A 15,078-nucleotide genomic window follows, 5' to 3' on the forward strand; every position below is an offset into this window, starting at 1 on the left:
TCAGGTATATCTGGGAAATGTGAATTATTTTGTCTCGTTGTTTTTGTTGTCCTTGAATTGAATGCTTACCACTGAATTAGTAAATAACTCATGGTCTTACTGCAACCATGGAATTATGACTCAGAATACTTAGCATTAGGCATCTCAAGGACTAAGAATATTAGGAATGCCAAGTAACGCAACCCAACCCTGTATTCTGGCTGTTAAAACAACCTCTGAATTCCCCCAGATTGACAGACAGGATTTGACTTTAGAGGTGAAGAAAATCACCCCCACACCCCTCTAGGATTGTGTTATAATTTAGCCTATTTATGGTTCTACAGGAATCTGAAAACAGGCATAATATTAGTCTGTGGCTAGACAGATGGTCTTACATACATGCCGCATTTGAAAGAAACTGAAGTTATCAGTATTCCTACTTCAATGATAGCTGACTTCCTTCTTGTTAAGAAGGCATCTGTTGATTGGATGGTATAATGCTTTGATGTTTTCATATTAAGACAGTCTAATCACCAAATTGAGACTTGAAGACATCAGATTCCCAGGCATTTTGTGTTCTTAAAATGGATTTCCTAAGATATTCTAGCAAAGTCTGTTTCTGCAAGGTCTTTGGCATGTCATGCCATGGCTGTAGTGAGCTGTTGGTACAAGCTTTCCCCCTCTGGCGGCCCCATATTTGAGTAGAGGCCATGTGCACGATGTTTGAGTGAGTAGCACTGTATGGGAAGGTACTGTATAGCTTGTTACACTGTATGGGAAGGTACTGTATAGCTTGTTACACTGTATGGGAAGGTACTGTATAGCTTGTTAAACTGTATGGGAAGGTACTGTATAGCTTGTTACACTGTATGGGAAGGTACTGTATAGCTTATTAAACTGTATGGGAAGGTACTGTATAGCTTGTTACACTGTATGGGAAGGTACTGTATAGCTTGTTACACTGTATGGGAAGGTACTGTATAGCTTGTTACACTGTATGGGAAGGTACTGTATAGCTTGTTACACTGTATGGGAATGTACTGTATAGCTTGTTACACTGTATAGCTTGTTAAACTGTATGTGAAGGTACTGTATAGCTTGTTAAACGCTGACTGTGCTGTTTTATACGACCAGTCTAATGACAGAAACGGGTTGTTCACTTTTGATAGAATCCTTGATGTTAAATACACCAAGCACTAAGTTTACCTTGTAAATTAAAGAGAATTTTTAGCTTGTTTTGGCCGTGAGCCCAACTGTAAAGTAATGTACCCGTCTCCATCCTGGGAACCAGTGGGTTAACTGCCTTGTTCAGGGGGGCAGAACGACAGATTTTTACCATGTCAGTTTAGGGATTTGATCCAGCAACCTTTCGGTTGCTAGTCCAACACTCTAACCACTAGGCTACCTCCCTCCTCTACACTCTAACCACTAGGCTACCCTGCCATCTCTACACTCTAACCACTAGACTACCTGCCACCTCTACACTCTAACCACTAGGCTACCTGCCACCTCTACACTCTAACCACTAGGCTACCCTGCCACCTCTACACTCTAACCACTAGGCTACCTGCCACCTCTACACTCTAACCACTAGGCTACCCTGCCACCTCTACACTCTAACCACTAGACTACCTGCCACCTCTACACTCTAACCACTAGGCTACCTGCCTCCCCTACACTCTAACCACTAGGCTACCTGCCGCCTCTACACTCTAACCACTAGGCTACCTCCCGCCTCTACACTCTAACCACTAGGCTACCTCCCGCCTCTACACTCTAACCACTAGGCTACCTCCCGCCTCTACACTCTAACCACTAGGCCACCTCCTGCCTCTACACTCTAACCACTAGGCTACCTCCCGCCTCTACACTCTAACCACTAGGCCACCTCCTGCCTCTACACTCTAACCACTAGGCTACCTCCCGCCTCTACACTCTAACCACTAGGCTACACTTTAACCACTAGGCTACCTCCCTCCTCTACACTCTAACCACTAGGCTACCTCCCGCCTCTACACTCTAACCACTAGGCTACCTCCCGCCTCTACACTCTAACCACTAGGCTACCTCCCGCCTCTACACTCTAACCACTAGGCCACCTCCTGCCTCTACACTCTAACCACTAGGCTACCTCCCGCCTCTACACTCTAACCACTAGGCTACACTTTAACCACTAGGCTACCTCCCTCCTCTACACTCTAACCACTAGACTACCTGCCACCTCTACACTCTAACCACTAGACTACCTGCCACCTCTACACTCTAACCACTAGGCTACCCTGCCACCTCTACACTCTAACCACTAGGCTACCTGCCACCTCTACACTCTAACCACTAGGCTACCCTGCCACCTCTACACTCTAACCACTAGACTACCTGCCACCTCTACACTCTAACCACTAGGCTACCTGCCTCCCCTACACTCTAACCACTAGGCTACCTGCCGCCTCTACACTCTAACCACTAGGCTACCTCCCGCCTCTACACTCTAACCACTAGGCTACCTCCCGCCTCTACACTCTAACCACTAGGCTACCTCCCGCCTCTACACTCTAACCACTAGGCCACCTCCTGCCTCTACACTCTAACCACTAGGCTACCTCCCGCCTCTACACTCTAACCACTAGGCTACACTTTAACCACTAGGCTACCTCCCTCCTCTACACTCTAACCACTAGGCTACCTCCCTCCTCTACACTCTAACCACTAGGCTACCTCCCTCCTCTACACTCTAACCACTAGGCTACCTCCCGCCTCTACACTCTAACCACTGGGCTAACAGATGATATTCTGATTATCTTGTGCCACGGCCCACTTTTGGTGCACCACACATCATGCCTGAAATCTAGTTTGCTGATCTGGTTTGTCAGCAGTTACGCTACCTAGCTACCTAGCTACCTACCTACCTACCTACTTACTTACTTCATGCCTCTCCACTTCTGTCCATCAAAAGCCTGTTAGCAGCCTGGCCCCAGTTCAGCCTGGTTTTCCTCAGCAGTGATGCTGACTGGCTGTGTCATTGGGACCTCATCGATTTTTAGAATGCGGCCGAGAAATCAGAAATAGAGAGGGATTGTGGGGGGGATTGTGGGGGGGATTGTGGGGGGAAGAGAGAGAGAAATTGGTTGGGGAGAGAGAGAGAGAGAGATGGGTTGGAGAGAGAGAGAGAGAGAGAGAGACAGAGAGGGATGGATGGAGGAGAGAAAGAGGGAGAAATAGGTTGGAGAGAGAGAGAGGGAGAGAGAGAGATGGATGGATGGATGGAGAAGAGAAAGAGCGAGAAATAGGTTGGGGAGAGAAGAAGGCAACAAAACGGGTCATAGTGTCAATGTCAAATCTCTGAAAGCAATTCTGCATCACTAACTATAATGTTGTTCCACAGAAACTATGGATGTGAATAGATTCTTGAGGGCATTTAGCTTCAAAGTCAAAAACAAGGGAAACTGTTTTTGAGAAAGTTGATATATATATATATATGGTAATAATTTTAATGCTTTCAGGCCCTAAGTGCTATTGCTGTTTAATTATACCACTGGGCTGGAGCGTTGCATTGCAATGTAATAATTTTACTGAGGGAATGACCAAGAGGGGCCAATCGGCTCTTTTGTTTTGCTTTGAGCGAGAGTTTCTCTGGGTTTGCTTGGAGGCATCAGAGTGTTGCTGCTATCAGAACTGGGTTCAAATAGTATTTGAAATCATTTTGCTGTGCTTTATTGAGCTTGCCTGGCGCAATGGAACCAGCGGAACCCTACGGAATAGAAGAGTGTAAACCTTGACCCTCTGGCACTTCTGGCAGGCTAAAAGTATCGTCTGTTACAGAGCTGCTGGTGTGGGTCTGTTACAGAGCTGGGGATGGTGGGTCTCCTGATGCTGGTGTGGGTCTGTTACAGAGCTGATGCTGGTGTGGGTCTGTTACAGAGCTGCTGGTGTGGGTCTCCTGATGCTGGTGTGGGTCTGTTACAGAGCTGCTGGTGTGGGTCTCCTGATGCTGGTGTGGGTCTGTTACAGAGCTGCTGGTGTGGGTCTCCTGATGCTGGTGTGGGTCTCCTGATGCTGGTGTGGGTCTCCTGATGCTGGTGTGGGTCTGTTACAGAGCTGCTGGTGTGGGTCTCCTGATGCTGGTGTGGGTCTGTTACAGAGCTGGGGATGGTGGGTCTCCTGATGCTGGTGTGGGTCTGTTACAGAGCTGATGCTGGTGTGGGTCTGTTACAGAGCTGCTGGTGTGGGTCTCCTGATACTGGTGTGGGTCTGTTACAGAGCTTTTGATGGTGGGTCTCCTGATGCTGGTAGGGGTCTGTTACAGAGCTGATGCTGGTGTGGGTCTGTTACAGAGCTGGGGATGGTGGGTCTCCTGATGCTGGTGTGGGTATGTTACAGAGCTGATGCTGGTGTGGGTCTGTTACAGAGCTGGGGATGGTGGGTCTGTTACAGAGCTGCTTGTGTGGGGCTGTTACAGAGCTGGGGATGGTGGGTCTGTTACAGAGCTGCTGGTGTGGGTCTGTTACAGAGCTGTTGATGGTGGGTCTCCTGATGCTGGTGTGGGTCTGTTACAGAGCTGATGCTGGTGTGGGTCTGTTACAGAGCTGGGGATGGTGGGTCTGTTACAGAACGACTGGTGTGGGTCTGTTACAGAGCTGGGGATGGTGGGTCTGTTACAGAATGACTGGTGTGGGTCTGTTACAGAGCTGGGGATGGTGGGTCTGTTACAGAGCTGCTTGTGTGGGGCTGTTACAGAGCTGCAGCTTACTGTTAATTTTGTTTGATAGTTTAATTCACTTTTGTTTTATCTATTTCACTTCTTTTGGCAATATAAACATGTTTCCCCATGCCAATAAAGCCCCTTTGAATTTAACTGAAACTAAATAAAGCCCTTATGAATTGAGCGGAGAGAGGCAGGATGTGGAGAAGAGCAGAACGAGCTACTGAGACTCTGGAGAAAGTGGTATGGTGTTTCAGCTTGTCTGACCTAGAAACCTGTTCACTCTCCCTAAAAGAAGATAAGGGGAAAGTGAACCCATATTTATCTCTGAGCTCAATAGGTCATGTTTGTAGAGACTGGGCTTGAAAGATGGTCAGTCAGTTAGGCAGACTGTTACAGTATTACTTCTCAGGACTTATTACCTTTCCCATGTCTTTTTTTTCTTCCTGCTCTCAGGTCTTACTAAGCAGGTTATTTCATGAGAGATTGAACATGGCACTGTTAATATACCTGTGGCCAATTTCTCCACAATACTTCAGTCAATTAACAGACCTGTCAGCCGCAATGAAATCTACAGCAGGATTAATACACGCTCTTCCGTTTCAGTGGCAACTGTCTACTCGCAGAGAAATGGAAAAATACATGTTTGAAACTGATCATTGATCGCATGGTGCAAGAATGAATGCATTCAATTGATTATTGAATGTTATCGATAGACATAGCTTTGTAGAATTTAAATATACACCGGCTGCCTCCTGCTCAACGTTTAAACTCGGTAACGAATATTTTGAATGGCTCTCGCAGTTCGGTCTATTTGGGGCAAATCTCCCGGAATCTCCCATTCCGCTAAGAGTCGTTCACAATCTAATCTAGTCCAGTTGCGCCTGCAACCAGACCTCGTTTTCAAAATGTATCAAAAAAGAATCTTATATATATGCCTAGCAATCACAAATGTACATTGTTTGAAGCACAGTTTTAGAAGTTTCAGTCACACTTGACAGCTCCGATAAGCCCCCCAAATGGTGAACTAGATGGTTTTTAGAATCATGATTTCTTCCAAGTTTCTTTGTTCATCGTTCATGGGTAGGGAGTCCTGTGTGCCCTTGGCATTACTGACTCAAATGAACAGAATGAGTCGAAAGATGAGTTATTTTGACTGAACGAGTCGAACAGATCAGATTCTGTAAAAACAGAGAGCTGGCCGCCCGGCCAAACTGAGAAATCGGGGGAGAAGGTCCTTGGTCAGGGAGGTGACCAAGAACCCGATGGTCACTCTGACAGAGCTCCAGAGTTCCTCTGTGGAGATGGGAGAACCTTCCAGAAGGACAAACATCTCTGCAGCACTCCACCAATCAGGCATTTATGGTAGAGTGGCCAGACGGAAGCCACTCCTCAGTAAAAGGCACATAACGGCCCGCTTGGTGTTTGCCAAAAGGCACCTAAAGGACTCAGACCATGAGAAACAAGATTATCTGGTCTGATGAAACCAAGATTGAACTCTTTGGCCTGAATGCCACAAACAGTGGTACAACAGTGGTGTGCGGAACGGCATCTCAGAACACACAACTCGACGGTCCTTGTCGTGGATGGGCTATTACAGCAGACAACCACAACGGGTTTCACTCCTATCAGCTAAAAACAAGAAGAAGTGGCTCCAGTGGGTACGCCATCACCAACACCGCACAAATGAGGAGTGGAAAAACATTGCCTGGTCTGACGAATACCAGTTCCTGTTACGTCATGCTGATGGCAGAGTCAGGATTTGGCATAAGCAGCATGAGTCCATGGAGCCATCCTACCTGGTACACAATGGTGTTGGGAATGTTTTTCCTGGCACACGTTAGGTCCCGTAATACCAGTTGAGCAGCAAACATTTCAGGTACCTTGTACAATCTATGCCCAAAGAATTCCGTTCTGGAGACAAAGGGAGATCCGAGCCGGTACTAAATAAACTGCCATGAGCAATACATTAACAAAAGTATGTGGACAGCCGCTCGTTGAAAATCTCATTCCAAAATCGTAAGCATTAATATGGAGTTGGTCCCCCCTTTGCTGCTATAACAGCCTCCACTCTTCTGGGAAGGCTTTCCACTAGATGTTGGAACATTGCTGCGGGGACTTGCTTCCATTCAGCCACGAGCGTTAATGAGGTCGGCCACTGATGTTGGGCAATTAGGCCTGGCTCGCATTTGGCGTTCCAATTCATACCAAAGGTGTTCGATGGGGTTGAGGTCAGGGCTCGGTGCAGGCCTGTCAAGATCTTCCACACTGATCTCGACAAACCCTTTCTGTATGGACCTCACTTTTGTTCTGAAACAGGAAAGGGCCTTCCCCAAACTGTTGCCACAAAGTTGAAAGCCCAGAATCGTCTAGAATGTCATTGTATGCTGTAGCGTTAAAATTTCCCTTCACTGGAACTAAGGAACCTAGCCCGAACCATGAACAACAGCCCCTGACCATTATTCCTTCTCCACCAAACTTTACACCTTGCACTATGCATTCGGGCAGGTAGCTTTCTCCTGGCATACGCCAAACCCAGATTCATCCGTCAGACTGCCAGATGATGAAGCGTGATTCATCACTCCAGAGAATGCGTTTCCTTTGCGCCAGATGGCGGCGAGCTTTACACCACTCCAGCCGACGCTTGGCATTGCGCATGGTGATCTTATGCATATGTGCGGCTGCTCGGCCATGGAAACCATGGAAACCCATTTAATGAAGATCCCGATGAACAGTTCTTGTGCTGACGTTGCTTCCAGAGGCAGTTTGGAACTTGGTAGTGAGTGTTGCAACTGAGGACAGATGATCGGCGGTTCCGTTCTGTGAGCTTGTGTGGCCTACCACTTTGTGGCTCAGCCGTTGTTGTTCCTAGACGTTTCCACTTCACAATAACAGCCCTTACAGTTAACCAGGGAAGAAATTTGAAGAACTGACTTGTTAGAAAGGTGGCATTCTATGACGGTGCCACGTTGAAAGTCACAGAGCTCTTCAGTAAGGCCATTCTACTGCCAATGTTTGTCTATGGAGATTGCATGGCTGTGTGGTGCTCAATTTTATACACCTGTCAGCAATGGGTAGGGCTGTAAAAGCCGAATCCACTAATTTGAAGGGGTGTCCACATACTTTTGTGTGTATATATAGTGTACTCACCGGACAGTTTATTAGGTACAGTAGTCTAGCACTACAATATTTTTTTATAAATATTTTGGGGTTATTTAATTGCACTTGGAGCTAGAAACATTAGCATTGGGCTGCTCTTGCAATGACATCTGTGTACGCGACCAACTTTGATTTGATTGGCTGTCAACCCCATGGTTTTACCAACTTAAGCAGTTCATAAACGATTAATGAAGTGATCGATAGACTTCGTGGTCACTATTTTATTGTTTCCTAGCAGAATACTTCAAGATGTTTGCTTTCTAGACTTGGAATTATTGGTTCCCATCTCCCTTCACCCATGACGCTAACTATACAGGTTACAACCAGACAGGCGAGGAGGGTTCTGCAGGTGGTTACATGAGAGGAGGGTTCTGCAGGTGGTTACAGGAGAGGAGGGTTCTGCAGGTAGATACAGGAGAAGAGGGTTCTGCAGGTAGATACAGGAGAGGAGGGTTTTGCAGGTGGTAACCGGAGAGGAGGGTTCTGCAGGTAGATACAGGAGAGGAGGGTTCTGCAGGTGGTTACAGGAAAGGAGGGTTCTGCAGGTGGTTACAGGAGAGGAGGGTTCTGCAGGTAGTTACAGGAGAGGAGGGTTCTGCAGGTAGATACAGGAGAGGAGGGTTCTGCAGGTAGATACAGGAGAGGAGGGTTCTGCAGGTGGTTACAGGAGAGGAGGGTTCTGCAGGTGGTTACAGGAGAGGAGGGTTCTGCAGGTGGTTACATGAGAGGAGGGTTCTGCAGGTGGTTACAGGAGAGGAGGGTTCTGCAGGTAGATACAGGAGAGGAGGGTTCTGCAGGTGGTTACAGGAGAGGAGGGTTCTGCAGGTGGTTACATGAGAGGAGGGTTCTGCAGCTGGTTACAGGAGAGGAGGGTTCTGCAGGTGGTTACATGAGAGGAGGGTTCTGCAGGTGGTTACAGGAGAGGAGGGTTCTGCAGGTAGATACAGGAGAGGAGGGTTCTGCAGGTGGTTACAGGAGAGGAGGGTTCTGCAGGTGGTTACAGGAGAGGAGGGTTCTGCAGGTAGATACAGGAGAAGAGGGTTCTGCAGGTAGATACAGGAGAGGAGGGTTCTGCAGGTAGATACAGGAGAGGAGGGTTCTGCAGGTAGATACAGGAGAGGAGGGTTCTGCAGGTAGATACAGGAGAAGAGGGTTCTGCAGGTAGATACAGGAGAGGAGGGTTCTGCAGGTGGTTACAGGAGAGGAGGGTTCTGCAGGTGGTTACAGGAGAGGAGGGTTCTGTAGGTAGATACAGGAGAGGAGGGTTCTGCAGGTGGTTACAGGAGAGGAGGGTTCTGCAGGTGGTTACAGGAGAGGAGGGTTCTGTAGGTAGATACAGTAGAGGAGGAGAGGAGGGTTCTGCAGGTGGTTACAGGAGATGAGGAGAGGAGGGTTCTGCAGGTAGATACAGGAGAGGAGGAGAGGAGGGTTCTGCAGGTAGATACAGGAGAGGAGGAGAGGAGGGTTCTGCAGGTTGATACAGGAGAGGAGGGTTCTGCATGTAGTTACAGGAGAGGAGGAGAAGAGGGTTCTGCAGGTAGATACAGGAGAGGAGGGTTCTGCAGGTAGATACAGGAGAGGAGGGTTCTGCAGGTAGTTACAGGAGAGGAGGGTTCTGCAGGTAGATACAGGAGATGAGGAGAGGAGGGTTCTGCAGGTGGTTACAGGAGAGGAGGAGAGGAGGGTTCTGCAGGTAGATACAGGAGAGGAGGGTTCTGCAGGTAGATACAGGAGAGGAGGAGAGGAGGGTTCTGCAGGTAGATACAGGAGAGGAGGGTTCTGCAGGTGGTTACAGGAGAGGAGGGTTCTGCAGGTGGTTACAGGAGAGGAGGGTTCTGTAGGTAGATACAGGAGAGGAGGGTTCTGCAGGTGGTTACAGGAGAGGAGGGTTCTGCAGGTGGTTACAGGAGAGGAGGGTTCTGTAGGTAGATACAGGAGAGGAGGAGAGGAGGGTTCTGCAGGTAGATACAGGAGAGGAGGGTTCTGCAGGTAGATACAGGAGAGGAGGGTTCTGCAGGTAGATACAGGAGAGGAGGGTTCTGCAGGTAGTTACAGGAGAGGAGGAGAAGAGGGTTCTGCAGGTAGATACAGGAGAGGAGGGTTCTGCAGGTAGTTACAGGAGAGGAGGAGAGGAGGGTTCTGCAGGTAGATACAGGAGAGGAGGGTTCTGCAGGTAGATACAGGAGAGGAGGGTTCTGCAGGTAGATACAGGAGAGGAGGAGAGGAGGGTTCTGCAGGTAGATACAGGAGAGGAGGGTTCTGCAGGTAGATACAGGAGAGGAGGGTTCTGCAGGTAGATACAGGAGAGGAGGGTTCTGCAGGTAGATACAGGAGAGGAGGAGAGGAGGGTTCTGCAGGTTGATACAGGAGAGGAGGGTTCTGCAGGTAGATACAGGAGAGGAGGGTTCTGCAGGTAGTTACAGGAGAGGAGGAGAGGAGGGTTCTGCAGGTAGATACAGGAGAGGAGGGTTCTGCAGGTAGTTACAGGAGAGGAGGGTTCTGCAGGTAGTTACAGGAGAGGAGGGTTCTGCAGGTGGTTACAGGAGAGGAGGAGAAGAGGGTTCTGCAGGTAGATACAGGAGAGGAGGGTTCTGCAGGTAGATACAGGAGAGGAGGGTTCTGCAGGTAGTTACAGGAGAGGAGGGTTCTGCAGGTAGATACAGGAGATGAGGAGAAGAGGGTTCTGCAGGTAGATACAGGAGAGGAGGAGAGGAGGGTTCTGCAGGTAGATACAGGAGAGGAGGGTTCTGCAGGTAGATACAGGAGAGGAGGAGAGGAGGGTTCTGCAGGTAGATACAGGAGAGGAGGGTTCTGCAGGTAGTTACAGGAGAGGAGGAGAGGAGGGTTCTGCAGGTTGATACAGGAGATGGGTTGAGACCTGAAACCTGGGTTCAAATACTATTTGTTTTTGTTCAAATAAGCATTAAGCATTTGCTTTAGCCTTCCTGGAGTCCCTGATGGATGAGGTTTGCACTTTTGGGACTATTTCATTGATTCCATTAAGCCAGACAAATTCAATCAAGCACAAATATACTACTTGAAATATGTCCAAATAGTATTTGAACCCAGGTTTGGTGGGGGGCTGCTGCCTGCATGTAGCCTGCAGTGTCATTTGATCCTCAAATCAGACCATACCAGACGCGGTGTAGTAGTAGGCTAGCCCTCCTCCCCTCCATCCCTCTCTACCAGACCAGACCTGATGGAGTAGTAGGCTAGCCCTCCTCCCCTCCACCCCTCTCTACCAGACCAGACCTGGTGGAGTTGTAGGCTAGCCCTCCTCCCCTCCATCCCTCTCTACCAGACCAGACCTGGTATAGTAGTAGGCTAGCCATCCTCCCCTCCATCCCTCTCTACCAGACCAGACCTGATGGAGTAGTAGGCTAGCCCTCCTCCCCTCCACCCCTCTCTACCAGACCAGACCTGGTGGAGTTGTAGGCTAGCCCTCCTCCCCTCCTCCCCTCCTCCCCTCTCTACCAGACCAGACCAGACCTGGTGTAGTAGTAGGCTAGCCCTCCTCCCCTCCATCCCTCTCTAACAGACCAGACCTGGTGTAGTAGTAGGCTAGCCTTCCTCCCCTCCACCCCTCTCTAACAGACCAGACCTGGTGTAGTAGTAGGCTAGCCCTCCTCCCCTCCATCCCTCTCTACCAGACCAGACCAGACCTGGTGGAGTAGTAGGCTAGCCCTCCTCCCCTCCATCCCTCTCTACCAGACCAGACCTGGTGGAGTAGTAGGCTAGCCCTCCTCCCCTCCTCCCCTCTCTACCAGACTAGACCAGACCTGGTATAGTAGTAGGCTAGCCCTCCTCCCCTCCATCCCTCTCTACCAGACCAGACCTGGTGGAGTAGTAGGCTAGCCCTCCTCCCCTCCTCCCCTCTCTACCAGACCAGACCAGACCTGGTATAGTAGTAGGCTAGCCCTCCTCCCCTCCACCCCTCTCTACCAGACCAGACCTGGTATAGTAGTAGGCTAGCCATCCTCCCCTCCACCCCTCTCTACCAGACCAGACCTGGTATAGTAGTAGGCTAGCCATCCTCCCCTCCACCCCTCTCTACCAGACCAGACCTGGTGGAGTTGTGGCCTTGCCCTCTTCCCCTCCATCCCTCTCTACCAGACCAGACCTGGTATAGTAGTAGGCTAGCCATCCTCCCCTCCTCCCCTCTCTACCAGACCAGACCTGGTATAGTAGTAGGCTAGCCATCCTCCCCTCCACCCCTCTCTACCAGACCAGACCTGGTATAGTAGTAGGCTAGCCATCCTCCCCTCCTCCCCTCTCTACCAGACCAGACCTGGTGGAGTTGTGGCCTTGCCCTCTTCCCCTCCGCCTCTCCATCCGTCTCTCCCTTGCTCGGTTTCCCTCCCAGCCACCATCTACAACAAGAGCTGAAACCAGAGATGGAGAAGAGATCTGAAATCGGTGCAGACGGCAGATATACTAGGGGGTATATTCGGACTGAGACTGAGTTAAGAAGGAATGGCTTTTCTCTGAAAGGAGCAATGAAGCTCGATCAGATTCTGATGAGCCTGAGGGACTGCAGTATGTCATTTAGCTATGTGGTCACTGTCTGAAAGTCTAGCTATGTGGTCACTGTCTGAAAATCCAGCTATGTGGTCACTGTCTGAAAATCTAGCTATGTGGTCACTGTCTGAAAGTCTAGCTATGTGGTCACTGTCTGAAAGTCTAGCTATGTGGTCACTGTCTGAAAATCTAGCTATGTGGTCACTGTCTGAACGTCTAGCTATGTGGTCACTGTGTGAAAGTTTAGCTATGTGGTCACTGTCTGAAAATCTAGCTATGTGGTCACTGTCTGAAAATCTAGCTATGTGGTCACTGTCTGAAAATCTAGCTATGTGGTCACTGTCTGAAAATCTAGCTATGTGGTCACTGTCTGAAAATTTTAACGCTTGTCCAGGTTATTGTCTATGCGTGGTGGACTGACTGGTGGGATGCAAAGCGAGAGATACAGATATCTCTAAGATCAGTCTGTTTGACTGGTGGGATGCAGAGAGAGAGAGAGATAAAGATATCTCTTAGATCAGTCTGATTCAGACTGGTGGGATGCAGAGAGAGAGAGACAGATATCTCTTAGATCAGTCTGATTCAGACTGGTGGGATCCAGAGAGAGAGAGAGATAAAGATATCTCTTAGATCAGTCTGTTTGACTGGTGGGATGCAGAGAGAGAGATAAAGATATATCTTAGATCAGTCTGATTCAGACTGGTGGGATGCAGAGAGAGAGAGACAGATATCTCTTAGATCAGTCTGATTCAGACTGGTGGGATCCAGAGAGAGAGAGAGATAAAGATATCTCTTAGATCAGTCTGTTTGACTGGTGGGATGCAGAGAGAGAGATAAAGATATATCTTAGATCAGTCTGATTCAGACTGGTGGGATGCAGAGAGAGAGACATACAGATATCTCTTAGATCAGTCTGTTTGACTGGTGGGATGCAGAGAGAGAGACATAAAGATATCTCTTAGATCAGTCTGTTTGACTGGTGGGATGCAGAGAGAGAGACATAAAGATATCTCTTAGATAATTATTTGGGGAAGGATCGTTACACTATGACATCATAACGGATGACACACCCTTGCCGTTCTGTTAAGGATAGAATAGATACAGCTGAAGTTAACATACACCTTAGCCAAATACATTTAAACTCAGTATTTCACAATTCCTGACATTTAATCCTAGTAAAAATTCCCTGTCTTAGGTCAGTTAGGATCACCACTTTATTTTAAGAATGTGAAATGTCAGAATAATAGTAGAGAATGATTTATTTCAGCTTTTATTTCTTTCATCACATTCCCAGTGGGTCAGAAGTTTACATACAGTCAATTAGTATTTGGTAGCATTGCCTTTAAATTGTTTAACTTGGGTCAAACGTTTCCGGTAGCCTTCCACAAGCTTCCCACAATAAATTGGGTGAATTTTGGCCCATTCCTCCTGACAGAGCTGGTGTAACTGAGTCAGGTTTGTAGGCCTCCTTGCTCGCATACGCTTTTTCAGTTCTGCCCACAAATTTTATATGGGATTGAGGTCAGGGCTTTGTGATGACCACTCCAATACCTTGACTTTGTTGTCCTTAAGCCATTTTGCCACAACTTTGGAAGTATGCTTGGGGTCATTGTGCATTTGGAAGACCCATTTGCGACCAAGCTTTAACTTCCTGACTGATGTCTTGAGATGTTGCTTCAATATATCTACATAACTTTCCTACCTCATGATGCCATCTATTTTGTGAAGTGCACCAGTCCCTCCTGCAGCAAAGCACCCCCACAACATGATGCTGCCACCCCTGTGCTTCACGGTTGGGATGGTGTTCTTCGGCTTGCAAGCCTTCCCCTTTTTCCTCCAAACATAACGATTGTCATTATGGCCAAACAGTTGTATTTTTGTTTCATCAGACCAGAGGACATTTCTCCAAAAAGTACAATCTTTGTTCCCATGTGCAGTTGCAAACCGTAGTCTGGCTTTTTTATGGCGGTTTTGGAGCAGTGGCTTCTTCCTTGCTGAGCGGCCTTTCAGGTTATGTCGATATAGGACTCGTTTTACTGTGGATATAGATACTTTTGTTCCTGTTTCCTCCAGCATCTTCACAAGGTCCTTTGCTGTTGTTCTGGGATTGATTTGCACTTTTCGCACCAAAGTACATAAATCTCTAGGAGACAGAACGCGTCTCCTTCCTGAGCGGTATGACGGCTGCGTGGTCCCATGGTGTTTATACTTGCGTACTATTGTTTGTACAGATGAACGTGGTACCTTCAGGCATTTGGAAATTGCTCCCAATGATGAACCAGAGTTGTGGAGGTCTACAATTGTTTTTCTGAGGTCTTGGCTGATTTCTTTTGATTTTCCCATGATGTCAAGCAAAGAGGCACTGAGTTTGAAGGTAGGCCTTGAAATACATCCACAGGTACCCCTCCAATTGACTCAAATTATGTCAATTAGCCTATCAGAAGATTCTAAAGCCATGACCTAATTTTCTGGAATTTTCCATTCCGTTTTAAGGCACAGTCAACTTAGTGTATGTAAACTTTTGACCCACTGGAATTGTGATACGGTGAATTATAAGTGAAATAATCTGTCTGTAAACAATTGTTGGAAAAATTACTTGCGTCATGCACAAAGTAGATGTTCTAACCGGCTTTCCAAAACTATAGTTTGTTAAGAATACATTTGTGGAGTGGTTGAAAAACGAGTTTTAATGACTCCAACTTAAGTGTATGTAAACTTCCGAC

At 48.0% G+C, this 15,078-nt stretch overlaps 1 protein-coding gene across 1 annotated transcript in view; it reads left to right on the forward strand.

The window, feature by feature from the left end:
• gas2a (growth arrest-specific 2a) overlaps positions 1-15,078 on the forward strand; it is a 55,567-nt gene that overhangs the window by 15,100 nt on the left and 25,389 nt on the right. The gene's annotated exons all lie outside the window — the stretch shown is intronic.

This window comes from Salmo trutta, chromosome 4 (genome assembly GCF_901001165.1).
Source record: "Salmo trutta chromosome 4, fSalTru1.1, whole genome shotgun sequence".
Taxonomy (NCBI): domain Eukaryota; kingdom Metazoa; phylum Chordata; class Actinopteri; order Salmoniformes; family Salmonidae; genus Salmo; species Salmo trutta.